The 13,860-nt window shown below is 41.8% G+C and overlaps 1 protein-coding gene across 6 annotated transcripts in view; it reads left to right on the forward strand.

Moving 5' to 3' along the window:
• RABEPK (Rab9 effector protein with kelch motifs) overlaps positions 1 to 13,860 on the forward strand; it is a 534,413-nt gene that overhangs the window by 332,508 nt on the left and 188,045 nt on the right. The gene's annotated exons all lie outside the window — the stretch shown is intronic.

Below are 13,860 nucleotides of genomic sequence, written 5' to 3' on the forward strand. Positions count from 1 at the left end.
ACATATTTAAGAACCGTCAAACCATCGGAGCAGTAAGACAGCGGGAGCCAGAGTCTGGCGCAGAGCCTTTGCTTTTTTTTTTTTTTTGCTTTTTTTGGGTCGCCGGCAGGCATCGTGATTGACATTGGATCTACTTCGGGGGACATTCTTTTATTTTCCCTCTTTTAATAAAGGACTTGTCAAAGAATCTCTCCTGTCTTTTTTCACACTACAGTTTTTTTGTGAATGGGTAGCGGTACCATGTACCCCATTCACATTTTTCACTTTTTGTTCCTGAGTTTTCTGACTATTTCCTGTGTCATCATTTCATTTCAGAAAAAAATACAATAAACTCATTATTAGTGGACACAAACACAGCCTAACTTACAAATTTCCTGCTAAATCTAATAGATAAAACTGTATTGAGGTAATAAATAAAGCTTTGTATGTGAATGAGGTCTTGAGGCTTATTCACGTTGGTGCTGTGACCTATACAGTGTGAACCAGATTTTTTTTTTTTTTCATGTGACTGGAGCTGTGTGAAGGAAGTCCATGTTACGCTATGCAGATGCAGCAACTATATGAAAACATCCACAGATCATAGTTTGACAGGTGTGTGGATACACATGTATGGCCTTGAACACAGTGTGCATTTAGGGCCACTAACTCATAACGCCATCATTGTATCGAAATATTTCCCCCAATTGTCGACATATTATTGATTTTTTTTAACAAATTAAATGGTACATTTTTCATTGATCGGTGGAAATGATGTAAAGCTTTTTTGACCTTTGTGAACCCCACTTGATAGCTGTATTTAAAAGAAAGATCTTTCTTTTCGTTGCTTGTACTTCCGGGGTTACATTTTAACACACGCATGCGCTGTAGATTTTTTTAGAACTGTTTTCGATCAACTCCACTAATAAAGTTTAGAAAATCCATAGTTCTGGCTCAGAAAAATCTGACATGATGATTCTTATTTTGCCATAAAACTTGCATTTCAATAATCGAAATCAGCCCATTAACATTTCAAAAGTCGAACAATCAAGTCTAACTCTTTTTCAAACCATTTTCTAACCATGTATGGCTAGCATTACAGGTAGCTCCAGCTGCGCAAACCACTCATTCACACTGTATGCACGTAAGAGAACCTGTGTGAATGAACCCTATATATTTTGTACAATTTTTTTATTTTTTCATTTTTAAATTATTTTTTGGGGGTAGGAGGCAGTTGATGGTGTCAGTAGGGCAGTGGACGGTGTCAGTAGTTTTTTGTGTTTTTTTTTATTTTATTATTATTATTAATATAATTTTTTTTTTTACAATTTCATTTTATTATCTTTTACAATTTTTTTAACAGCCCTGTAGGGGCCTAAATCATGGGTCTCCATACCCTAGACCATGGACCAAATCAGTCCCACTTGTTTGTTTTCTCTGGCCCTCAGATCACTTAGATACTTAGGCACTGGAGACACAGCACTGCAGGGCTGCTTGCTTTCCTAATCTCACACTGTTCTCGGCAGCAAGTCCTGGCAAACAGCAGATAAAGCTGCTTCCCTACCCCCTCCCCTATGCCACACTGCGCTGTGGATTGGTTGCTAGGAATGCTGGTATCCAAGCAACCAATGAAGTCATCAGTGCTGCATCTCCCAGCTCCCGCCCACTATTTATATTAGCAATCCTTCTGCATTTAGTATGCTTGTGTAGCAGGCTCCGGGAGCCAGGAGGTGTAGCAGAGCTATACTGTGCCGATGACACAACCTAAGCGGCAAATGGGGGCACTGTAAATAGCAATGTGCTGGACATGAATGTGCTAACACTGAAGACACAGATATAGGGGAGACTGATGGGGGACACAGATGTGGGAGAGACTGATGGGGGATACAAATGTGGGGAGGACTCTGATGGGGGGCACTCGGGAGGAGGGTACAGATGTGTGGAAAGGCTCTGATGGGGACACATATGTGCAAAGAGACTCTGGGGACACAGATGTGCAAGGAAACTGATGGGGACACAGATGTGCGGATGGGGACACAGATGTGCAGATGGGGGGGGCGCAATGTAAATAGCAACGTGCTGGACATGAATGTGCTAACACTGAGGACACAGATGGGGGACACAGATGTGGGGGAGATTCTAATGGGAGACGTGCAGAAAGACTCTGATGGGAGTCACAGATGTGCGGAAAGGCTCTGATGGGAGACACAGATATGCGGGAAGACTCTGATGGGAGTCACAGATGTGTGGAAAGGCTCTGATGGGAGACACAGATAAGCAGAAAGGCTCTGATCAGAACACAGATGTGTGGAAAGTCTCTGATGGGGACACAGATGTGAGGTAAGGGTCTGATGGAGACTCATGTGCAAGGAGTCCCTTATTGGGGACACTGATGTAGAAGAAGTCTCTGATGTGGACACAGGTGTGCAAGGAATCTCTGATGGGGATACAGATGTGAATAAAGTCTTTGATGAGGACACAGATATGCAAGGAGACTGATGGGAAAACAGATGTGTAGAAAGATCTGAAGGGGACACAGATGTGTGGAAAGTCTCTGATGGGGACACAAATGCGCAAGGACATTGGGATAGCATATGTGCAGGGAGACTCTAGTGGGAAAACAGATGAGTGGAAAGGCACTAATGGGGACACAGATGTGCAAGGAGACTTTGGAGACACAGATGTGCAGAAAGGCTCTGGTGACAAAGATGTGAGAGAAGGCTCTGATGAAGGCGCAGATGTGCAAGGAGACTGTGATGGAAACACAGATGTGTTGAAAGCTCTGATAGGGACACAGATGTGCAGAAAGGCTCTGATGGGGACACAGATGTGAAGGGAAGGCTCTGATGGGGACACAGATGTGCAAGGAGTCTCTGATGGGGACAGATGTGCAGAAAGGCTCTGATGGGGACACAGATGTGAGGGAAGGCTCTGATGGGGACACAGATGTGAGGGAAAACTCTGATGGAGACACAGATGTGCAAGGAGACTGACGGAGACACAGATGTATGGAAAGGCTCTGATGGGGACACAGATGTGCGGAAAGGCTCTGATGGGGGAACAGATTTGAGGCAAGGCTCAGATGGAGACTAATGTGCAAGGAGTCTCTGATTGGGAACACGGATGTAGAAGAAGACTGATGTGGACACAGGTGTGCAAGGAATCTCTGATGGGGAAAAAGATGTGAATAAAATCTTTGAAGGGGACACAGATATGCTGAAAGGCTCTGATGGAGACACATATGTGCAGAAAGTCTTTGGGGACACAGATGTGAGGGAAGGCTCTTATTGGGACACAGATGTGCAAGGAGTCCCTGTTGAGGATATGCACAGATATGCAAGGAGACTGATCGGAAAACAGTTGTGTGGGAATATCTGATGGGGATGCTGAAAGCCTCTGATGGAGACACATATGTGCAGAAAGTCTTTGGGGACACAGATGTGAGGGAAGGCTCTTATTGGGACATAGATGTGCAAGGAGACTCTGATGGAAAAACAGATGCGTTGGAAATATCTGAAGGGGACACAGATGTGTGGAAAGTCTCTGATGGGGACACAGATGTGCAAGGACACTGGGGAAGCAGATGTGCAGGGAGACTCTAGTGGGATAAAAGATGGGTGGAAAGGCTCTAATGTGGACACAGGTGTGCAAGGAATCTCTGATGGGGACACAGATGTGAATAAAGTCTTTGATAGGGACACAGATTTGCTGAAAGGCTCTGATGGAGATACAGATGTGCTGAAAGTCGATGGGGACCCAGATGTGAGAGAGGGGTCTGATGAAGGCACATATGTGCAAGGAGACTGATGGGGACACAGATGTGCAGAAAGCCTCTGATGGAGACACAGATGTGCAGAAAGTCTTTGGGGACACAGATGTGAGGGAAGGCTCTGATTGGGACACAGATATGCAAGGAGACTGATGGGAAAACAGATGTGTGGAAGGATCTGAAGGGGACACAGATGTGTGGAAAGTCTCTTATGGGGACACAGATGTGCAAAGACATTGGGATAGCATATGTGCAGGGACACTCTAGTGGGATAAAAGATGGGTGGAAAGGCTCTAAAGGGGACACAGATGTGCAAGGAGACTTTGGGGACACAGATGTGCAGAAAGGCTCTGATGGTGACAAAGATGTGAGAGAAGGCTCTGATGAAGGCACAGATGTGCAAGGAGACTGTGATGGGAACACAGATGTGTTGAAAGCTCTGATGGAGACACAGATGTGCAAAGACACTGATGGGGACACAGATGTACGGAAAGTCTCTGATGGGGACACAGATGTGGGGCGAGACTCTGATGGGGACACAGATGTACAAAGAAACCGATGGGGACTCCGTTGCATGGGATGACTCTGGGTACACAGATGTTAAGGGAAATTTGAGAGAGACACTGATATAAAGGGGGATCTTGAGGAGGACACTGACACTTACGTCAGTGTCCTTCTCAAGATCCCCCTTGAGGACAGTGTCCTCCTCAATATCCCCCTTAAGAACTGATGGGGACTCTGATATAATGGGGGGGCACTCATAGGGACACTGATATAAGGGGGGGACTTTTTTGTAGGGGTGGACTCTGACAGGGACTCTCATGTAAGGGGGGCTCTGATTTGGGTTCTGATGTAAGAGTAAACGCTCAAATCTTTTGCTTGTTCAGATATCTCCTTCAGTTATGGAAGGAAAAAAGAAAAATGGACAGTGTGTGCCGCCTGTTTAATGAACAATGGAGCATAAAGTATTTTTTGTACAAGCAGGTGACAAAGCCTTGTGTCTCCTATGAAACAAAACTGCTGCAGATATTAAGGAGTACAATTTGCTCGGGCGGAGCCTAACCATGGCGGCTGACGAGAGCCCGATGTAAGAGCTCTCGGACAAGCTCCTTCACCCACCTCCCCAGACCCCTACCTGTGATGTGGAGCTGCAGTGCGGTGGTCCCCCTTGGATGGATGGAGGAGCTCTGCGGGAGAGCTGACCCGTGAGACGGGATTTGGCTGCGGTGCTCGAGGTGAAGGTGTGTCGGGCTGTGAGGAGATAAGGTGGAGCGGTGTAGCCACGTGGCCAGCCGCTAAGCATCACTGGGAAACCAGGAAGCTGGCCGGTGTTTGGTGCAGAGAGAGAGGAGCTGCCCTGCTTGCCGACCCAATACCTGGTCCCCTGTTTGACGGCTGATAGTCTGGTGCCCTGCTGGTTGGCTCACTGCTCGGAGCTCTGCATGTTAATCCAGTGCTCAGAGCCCTGTCAGCCGGTTCCTACCCGGAGCTCTGTCTGCTGGCTTATTGGCTGAGACCTTGACTGTTGCTAAACTACTGGGAGTCATACTGGTCGGTCCACAGTTTGGGGCCCTGCTGGTTGGCCCACTGCTCTGAGCCCTGCTTGTGAAGGAGGAGAGGCACGGGGGATTGGAGAGAGGAAGGCGGAGGATTCTTTGGAGAAACCCCTAAAATGAACACACTGCCCAGCTGAAGGACAGAGGAAGAGAGCTGCTGGTCGGGTCCCAAGAAGAAGAGAGACACGAGCAGGGTGAGTGACTCTGACCGAGTCTCGATAAATAACGTGCTTTTTGTGGGCTGTTGGGAGAGGCAGTGTGTGAGAGAAGAGAGGGGACCCCCTTGAGTGGGAAATGTAAAGGAATGGAAAGGAGAAGAGGAAAGACGAATGAAAAGCTTGAAAATCAAATAAGTGGATAAGGTGTGACGTGTATACTAATAGCTATCTCTCCTTAACCCCTGAGCCTATAAAGAAGAATAAGAGCTATAGAAGAATGAAAAATAAAAACGCAAAAGGAAGTGGGCTTAAAGGGACTCAGACTGGTACTATCAAAAAATACACCTCCCAGGGAAATATAACTCCAGAAAGGTCTCAGGGTAAATGTGGAAAAGGTGAAGTAGATCTAAGCCTGGAAAGTAGCCCTAGACTATCACTAGGCCTTGACATTAGCAGCCAACAAATATCGGCCAATATAGAGATGGAGACAGAGCTACAAATACCAAACAAAAAAGAAATGGCAGAAATGTTCAAAGATCTGGAGAAAACAATAAAACAAGAAATTGTAAATATTCGAAATGATTTGGGACACCTTTTGGTGAGAGTGGAAGAAACGGAGGAAAAAGTTAAAAATCAGACCCAAATTATTGCTGAATTGGAAAAAGAAATAATTAATATGGGGAAAGCCCAAGAAAAACTGCTCTATAAGGCTGAGAAAGAAAATAGGAACAGGAGGAGAAATATTAGGATACGTGGGGTCCCAGAGAATTCAAAAGGAGAAAATTTGCAAGAGGTGGTCTGTAAAATATTAAATTCCATAATGGACAGTACTGATATGGAAAATACTAAAATAGAAGGAATTTTTAGACAATGAAAACTCCAAGGAAATTCGGGAAAGGAAAGGCCAAGAGATATACTTGTCAAATTTTGTGAGTTCCTAGATAAAGATAAAATTTGGAAGAGGATAAAGGGAAAATCAGTAATTATGTACGAAGGAAAGGACTTACAGATATATGCGGACTTGTCACCAGAGACTCTATGGAGAAGGAGAACCCTTAGACCTCTATTGGAAAGATTGAAAGAACAGAAGGTGCAATATAGATGGGGGACCCCTGAGCGCCTAATAGGATGGAGAAATGGAATTACAGCATATCTTAGGTTCCCAGAAGATTTGAAAAATTTTTGCGATAGACTCAAACTACAAAGAATGGAGATTCCTGGTTGGGAAGAAGAACACTGGGAAATTAGAACGAAAAGAAAAGAGGACTGGCAATTTGTTGGTGGGGGGAGGCGGGGGGAGGGGGAGAGGGGGAGAGGGAGAGAGATAGCCCCTTTTTTTTTTTTTTTTTATCTCTCTACCTCCTGTCTCTCTCCGCCTTGTCCCTACCGTCCTCAAATCACTGTTATTGAGATATCTTGGTAAGACTTAGGGGTTAAAGGGGAGGTGGGGGAGGGCGGAAAGATGTCCATGGCTGGAGTTTTTGCCCTATAGATTAAATCAAAAGTGGATAGCATTACCACAAATGATTGGTAGGCAATCAATAGGCCTAAAAAGAGGGGGGGGGAGGGGGGCAGGTTGGGAAAATGGGAGGGAGGGGGGAGGGGATGGGAGTTGGGTGGGAGGGAGGGAGGGGAGGAGGTATTGGGTTAACACTCTGCATGACAGAAGGGATAAAGAGGAAGAGGCAATTTGGAAGAGAGTTAATTGGGAAAGATGGAAGAAATACAGTTTATAACCTATAATGTGAACGGGCTGAGTTGTCCAGGGAAGAGATTTAGGTTGTTTAATGAGTTACATCATAGGGCTACGTCAGTGGTATTTTTACAGGAGACGCACTTTGAGATAGAGGCAAACGTGAAATTGAAATCCAAACACTACCCAATATGGTATTATGCAGATTCTCCAATTAAAAGAGCAAAAGGGGTTGCAATAGGTTTGGCAAAGAATATGAGATTTGAGCTGGAGGATAGAAGAACCGACCCAGAGGGGAGGTTTTTATTCTTAAAAGGTAGACTTCAGGGGATTGAGTGTACTTTAGCCAATATATACTGCCCTAATAAAAACCCGGAGATGTATATGAAGGGTCTGTTGAAAAAATTATTGGAATTTAAAAAAGGGCGCTTGATAGTAGCAGGAGACCTAAATTTCTGTATGGACCCACAAAAGGATAATACCTCTTCTGTGCAAAGAGAGGGGAGTAGGTCTCTGAGAGCTTTGAAAAAAGTGATGCATGAATATCAACTGGTGGACATCTGGAGAATGATGCATATGAAAGACAGAGACTATACCTTCTTCTCTAATGCACATGAGATATACTCGAGATTAGATTACATCTTAATAGACCATCAACTTATAGATCATCTGGTTAAAATTGACATAGAGACAAGGACGTTCTCGGATCATGCCCCGGTCGTAATGAAAATGGGATGGGGAAGAAGGTGGACTGGAGGATTAGGGTGGAGGTTAAATGAGGCTCTTCTTCTGGATGAGGATTTAGCTCAGAAAATCGAGAAAGAGATTAAGGTATACTTTAAGGAGAACGAAACAGAGGAAGTATCGATAGCTACAGTCTAGGAAAGCCACAAGGTATTCATAAGAGGAATCTTGATTGCGGCAGGAGCAAGGAAGAAAAAGGAAAGAAGAGAGAGGGTCAACGGACTTTTAAAAGAAATATTGGACTTGGAGCAGATCCACAAGAAGAAAATAGCAAAAGACACGAGACAGAAGTTATTGGACAAAAAAGATGAGCTAGAGAGGTTGATGGATGAGGAGAAGAGAAGAGTATACAACAGGGTTTTAAACGAGAGCTATAGATGGGGAGACAGACCAGGAAAATACCTAATGAGAGCTTTGAATAAAAAGAAAAATAGGAACTATATAGAAAAGATAAAAAGTTCAAAGGGGGAGTTGGTCCACTCAACTAAAGAGATTATTCAAGTGTTTACGGAGTATTACAAAAAGTTATATAATATTAGTCCCCAAGGTTCTCTAAAAGAAGCTCAAGAGGGAATCAATGAAAAAAAGATGATATATTTAAAAAACGCGGGATTACCAAAACTAAGTGAAGCACAGTTGAACTCCTTAGACGCAGAAATTTCCCAGGAAGTAATTAAAACAGCATCAAGAAGCACAGGGGGGGGGGAAAGCCCAGGCCCGGATGGCTATACAGTTAAGTACTATAAGAAATTTAGTGAAGTACTGTTACCCAAGTTGGAGAAATATATGAATGCTCTGGGAGGTGGGATGGAAGTGAGGAGAGAATCCCTACAGGCCCATGTAGTACTTATTCACAAGGAGGTAAAAGACCCATCTCAGTGCTCCAGCTATAGACCTATCTCATTATTGAACACAGATACTAAACTGTATGCAAAGGTGTTAGCAAACAGGTTGAAAGATCTAATGCCTGAATGGATCCATGGAGATCAGGTGGGCTTCGTACTAGGGAGAGAAGGTAGAGATAACGGCTTGAGAACCCTGATGCTTATTCAGAAAAGTAGAAAAGGGAAAGCCCCGGTGGTGCTCTTGTCAATTGATGCAGAGAAGGCATTTGATAGAGTGGACTGGGGCTTTATGATGGACAACTTAACAGTGCTGGGGATAGGTGATAGAATGCGCGAGTGGATAAGTAAATTATATAGGGAGCCTACTGCAATCATCACGGTAAATGGGGAGAGATCAGAACCCATTGGAATGTCTAATGGTACAAGACAGGGCTGCCCACTGTCCCCTTTACTATATGTGTTGTCACTCAAACCTCTGTTGTCAATAATAAGGAACAGTGGATCGGTAAAGGGAATTCAGATAGAAACCATAGAACATAGAGTAGCGGCCTTTGCGGACGACTTATTGTTCTATGTGGGGAATCCCCGAATAACTCTCCCAAATATAATGAAGATTCTGAAGGAGTACGGTGAACTATCAAATTTAAAAATTAATCCAACGAAGACAGAGATCCTGAATATTAATATATCAAAGAATGAAAAAGAAAAACTACAAAAAGAATTCCCCTTTATATGGAGAGAAAAAGAGATAAAATACCTAGGAATAAAACTCACTGCCTCATCTAAGCATTTGTATAGATTAAACTATATCTCTTTCATAAATGAGATCAGGGAAGATTTAAAAAGACTAGAAGGAGGAAACCCATCCTGGATAGGACGTATAAACCTAGTCAAAATGGTAATTATGCCGAAAATACTGTATAGATTTCAAATGGTACCAATTAAAATTCCAGAGGCCTTCTTTAAGATAATGAAAAAAATGTTAACAAGATACATATGGAAGAATAAAAAACCTAGAATAGCATATGAAACATTAAGTAGGACTAAAGAGAAAGGGGGATTGGGTCTACTAGATGTCAAGAGATACTATAAAGCAGTGGTCTTAGCAAGAATATATGACTGGACATGAAACCATAAGGGGAAAAGCTGGGTAACAATTGAAAATGATCTTAGTGGCATTAGATTGAGTCAGATGATATGGGTTCCACCACAGTTTAGAGGAATTAAAGAAAGCACAAGTATCTACACTTTAAATGTTTTAAGGGTATGGGACAATTTACACAAAAACATGAAATGGGAATTTAATTCTATATTAATGCCTCTCACAAACACTGAGTACTTTCCCCCGGGAAAGAATAATATATCAGGGAGATGGTTTAGAAAGGAGGATACCCAACCGAGAGATGTTTTGGTGGAGGGGGAATTGAGATCACTTAAAGATTTAATAGAGAAGAAGGGAGATATCTTTATTAGAATAGATGAGTGGAAATATCATCAATTGAAATGTTTTATTGGAAATCTACCGAAACCCCTGAGATTAAAACAGGAGTGGAATATGTTTTAAAGGTTGTTAGAAACACGAAGGGATGGGAAGCACGGTATTTCAAATGTTTATAGAATACTCACAGAATTAGACACAAACACAAAGTTAATTTTTATAACAAAATGGGAAAGGGATATGGGAGTTGGGTTTGACGAGGACAAACAGAGAAAGATGTTTAGATTGATACACGATAATGTTAGTATGAGAGAGGTTGAGATTAATTATAAGTGTGTGACACGATGGCACATTACACCGAGTGTAGAGCACAAGATGAATGGGGAAAATTCAAAAATGTGTTGGAGAGGATGTGGAGAGATAGGCACGGTGTTTCACATATGGTGGGAATGTCTGAAAATCCAGGTTTTTCGAAGATAATAGTCAAAGTGATTGAAGAAATAACTGAAATTGACATAGGGTTAGACCCAACGACGTGCCTCCTACACAATGTGGAGACATCTGTAAATAAATACAAAGACTCCGGTGTATGGTACTTCTTAAATGCGGCGAAAGGGTTGATACCCAAGTTTTGGCAGAAATCTGAGGTACCGAAGGAGGAAGACTGGATTAATAGAGTAAACCAGATAGGTAGAATGGAAAGATCATACCATATGCAGGAAGATAGGATGAGAGTTTATTATAGGAGATGGGAAAAGTGGGAAAGAGCAGGATTGAAAGAGAAATATAGGAAACTATGAACTAGGATGTTTGCTAAAAATTAATAAGCCTCGAGAGATTAGAATGGGCTAGAGTCTGCAGAGGGGGAGGAGGGGGGATGAGGGGCGGGAAGGGGGGGGTGGTGGGATGGGAAAGAAAAGAGTTTTTAGAAGGGGAAAGGTAGAAATGTTATAAATGTCTATTTGTATGAGAATTATTTCCCTTTTTGGTATTTGTATTAACATGAAAAATGTAATAAATATTTAAATTAAAAAAAAAAAGGAGTACAATTTGCTTCTGCACTATGAGATCAAACATGAACAAAGTTATTCCAAAATTCACAGGAAAACAGTGTTTGGAAACATTTCAATCAGTGCAATTCAATTTGCTTTCCCAAAAAGCTCTATTTATGCAAAAGAAAAATGAGAATGTTTTAACCAGAGCCAGTTACAAAGTAGCTCATGCATTGGCTAAAACAGGAAAGCCATTCACTGACAGAGGTCTTATCAAAGAGTGTATTGAAACAGTGGAAGAGTTATGCCCAGAAAAAGCAAACCTGTTCAAAACTATAAGTGTTGCGCCAAATACTGTTGCTCATAGAATTGAGGATATAAGAAGCAATATGCTTAATCAAATTACAGAAAAAGTAAAAATGTTCAGGTGTATTCTTTAGCACTTGATGAATCAACTGATGTGTGTGATACATCACAACTTTTAGTATTCATTTGTGGTGTCGACAGTGAATTTGAATGCACAAAAATTGGTATCAGTGCATGGCATATGCACAGCACAGTAGCTGGAGAAGATATCTTGATAGAACTGCACAAAACTGTGACAGAATATAACCTGGAGAAGAATAAACAATGCGTGACAAATGATGGAGGCAAAAACATGTCTGGGTTTGGTTGGACAAATCACAAAAGCTTGTGAGGTGGATTCTCAAAGCCCATTATCCATCAACAAACTGTGTGGAAAATATCTGGATATGTCTTGGGTTCTGAAACCTGTTGTTTCAGTAGTGAATTTCATTTAATCTCATGGGCTTAATCATCACCAGTTTTGAAATTTTCTGAAAAAAATAGATTCAAAGTACATTGACTTTTTTATTATACAGCAGTTCAATGGATTAGTTGTGGAACAGTACTATCATGCTTCTTTCAGCTCAAAGAAGAAATAGATGAATTCCCTTCTCACAGAAAAGAATCGACCCAAACCAATCAACACTGACTGGCTTTGGAAATTAGAATTTTTTTCAGATTTGACAGATGATATGAATCAACTAAATCTGAAATTGCAAGGTGAAACTAATTTGATTTGTGACCTATTTGTGCACATGAAGTCATTCTAGGCAAAACTGATGCTATTTGAAGGACAGGTGTAAGTTCATAGTTTGTGAAAAATTTCATGAGGAAAGTGAAACAGAATTTCTTTCTTCATTTGCAACTGAAATCATTCAGGACTTGCAAAAACAATTTTAGCAGTGATTTTCTGATCTTGATGGGAGTGCAGATACAATAAAACTGTTTCAATTTCCTTTTGACTGCATTGTTCAAACACTCCATACTCCATTTCCATTGGAAATTATTGCTCTACAATCAGATGACATGCTGAAAGACAAATATAAAGAAGGAAATTTGATCCAATTTCATAAATCTTTGCAGCCTGAGCAGTTTCCAAATTTTAAGCAATTTGCTTGTAGACTTATCTGTTCACACAGGTATGTTGTACCAAAAACTAACATTTCCAAAAATGAAATATGTCCAAATATCAAGCAAAGTTATGATCATTTGAAGTACATTCTAATAATCGGCTCCTCAAGCATGAAAAACTCAGTTTCAGCGAAATTTTGAAAAAAAAAAAATAGCTTCATCATTTGCGTTAAATTGGTCAAAGAACATGAATCACACAATTATTTGCATTATGTTTTGCTGTGTACTTCAAATTGCCAAATCTGTGTTGAAAGATGCAGACTTAATTTATTTTTGTACAATAAGTAAATATTTGGTGCTGGAGAGGTAATGGATTTACTGAAAAGTCCAAAAATCCAAAAAGTCCATCAATAAAGTTCAAAGGGTTGGGGGGGTGAACAAGCTGTGAGTGTTCCCAAAAGCAATGGACAAAAAACAGCAGCATCAATGGCAGCACCCTCAGAGTAAAGCTGGACTCTGTAAGAAAGAGAAGAGACGGGTGCCGGACTAAGTGCAGCATTAATAATAACAATTTTGGCATAAAAGACAATTGGCAACTCACAAGAAGTATGAAAGGTTAAGGCATGTTACCCGTGACGTGGCCTGAAGCAATCTTGGGAGCCAAGCATCAAACTGGTGGCTGGGACGGATATCTGGGAGCGGCCGGCCGCCGCAGGGAAACCGGCGTAAAACGCAAATGGCGCCGGGGCGGACGTGACATCAACATTGGAACGTGATGACGTAAATGGGCGGTAATGCGTTTCGAAGCGGAGCTTTTTCCTCAGGTCTTTCTTTGAATTTATTTTTGTTCAGCCTTTATTAAAGTTTATTTCAAATTGTCTTCCCTTTGAGAAAAGAAGAGAAACAACTTTAGTAAAACAATCATATCATGATGATTATAAAAAAAAAAAGACATTAATGTAAATATTTTCATTCATTTATAAATAACTGATTTTTTTTTTTTGCCCACAAATATTTGTAAAATCTACAGTGTGGCTCTCAACTTGAAAAATGTGGAGACCCCTGGTCTAAACAGACCCCTGATGTCTCACTTTTGAGACACAGAAAGGGACTGAGGAAACATTTCTCAGTCCTTTTCCCTGCAGCCTCAGCTGCACTGCTGATGAAAGAGCAGGAGACAGCATCCGCTGTTCATTCATAAACGGAAGCATGGTAAACACTGTTTACTATGCTTCAGTGATGAATGGACAAAGGAGCGATCGGTACCAATTTA

The sequence above is a fragment of the Staurois parvus genome, unplaced genomic scaffold (genome assembly GCF_062004578.1).
Source record: "Staurois parvus isolate SC_StPar_1 unplaced genomic scaffold, SC_StPar_1.0 ptg000806l, whole genome shotgun sequence".
Lineage (NCBI taxonomy): Eukaryota > Metazoa > Chordata > Amphibia > Anura > Ranidae > Staurois > Staurois parvus.